The following is a 790-nucleotide window of genomic DNA, read 5'->3' as shown; positions in this document are numbered from 1 at the left end:
GTCCCAAGTATGTCCTCATTTCCTTTATTTTACATTATTTTTGCATTGGGGATAGTGCATAATATTTTAGTTGAGGGTGGGGTATATCATAGCCATCATGGGTTTTGGTTGTCGTGCTTCTTTTTCTATCGGTTGCAGTATGGTTGTAATCTTTTAGTTGAGGGTGTTTTGTTTTGTATTGTGTTGCGTTTTTGTGTAACTAGGAGACTTTTGAGTATCTAAGGCATTTGACATGTTTTTTATTTTTGAGAAAAATGATACCCATCCAAATTTGGTTTTTGATCTTTGCGCATGTATATATGTGTGATCTTTGTGAATCTTATTATGGCATTAGGATTAGGGATATAATAACTATTGTCAATAATTGCATGAACCTAATAGGTAGCAGCTTGTGATGCGGTCCTATGCCATGTGTGTGTGAGATACTACTCGGTTCCCTTTGTGTGTTAAATTCAGAACTTGCCCAATTAGTCTTGCCTAGATTCTAGGATAGTCGATGAGTAAAGGATCATGGGTCGTCTTTAAATTTAGTCCACTTTTGGCCTAAACAACCTTTCAAATGTGAAAAAGTATCCTTTGATCCTGATTTTGAGCCTGTATAGCCTATTTCTTTGTTTTTACCTTGCACCTTTCCATTTGTGTTACAATGAATATGCTTTAGCCCGGGTCCTCCTTGAAAATTATGCCTCTCAGCTAAGGCAAATTGCCTGAGTTAAGGGTGGCTATCATTGGGGTTCGTAATGTAATGTGGGTATGAAGAAGGGAAAAATAAAATAAAAAGAAAGTAAGG

This window comes from Capsicum annuum, chromosome 10 (genome assembly GCF_002878395.1).
Source record: "Capsicum annuum cultivar UCD-10X-F1 chromosome 10, UCD10Xv1.1, whole genome shotgun sequence".
NCBI classification, from domain to species: domain Eukaryota; kingdom Viridiplantae; phylum Streptophyta; class Magnoliopsida; order Solanales; family Solanaceae; genus Capsicum; species Capsicum annuum.
Note: the sequence above shows the minus strand (reverse complement) of the source record.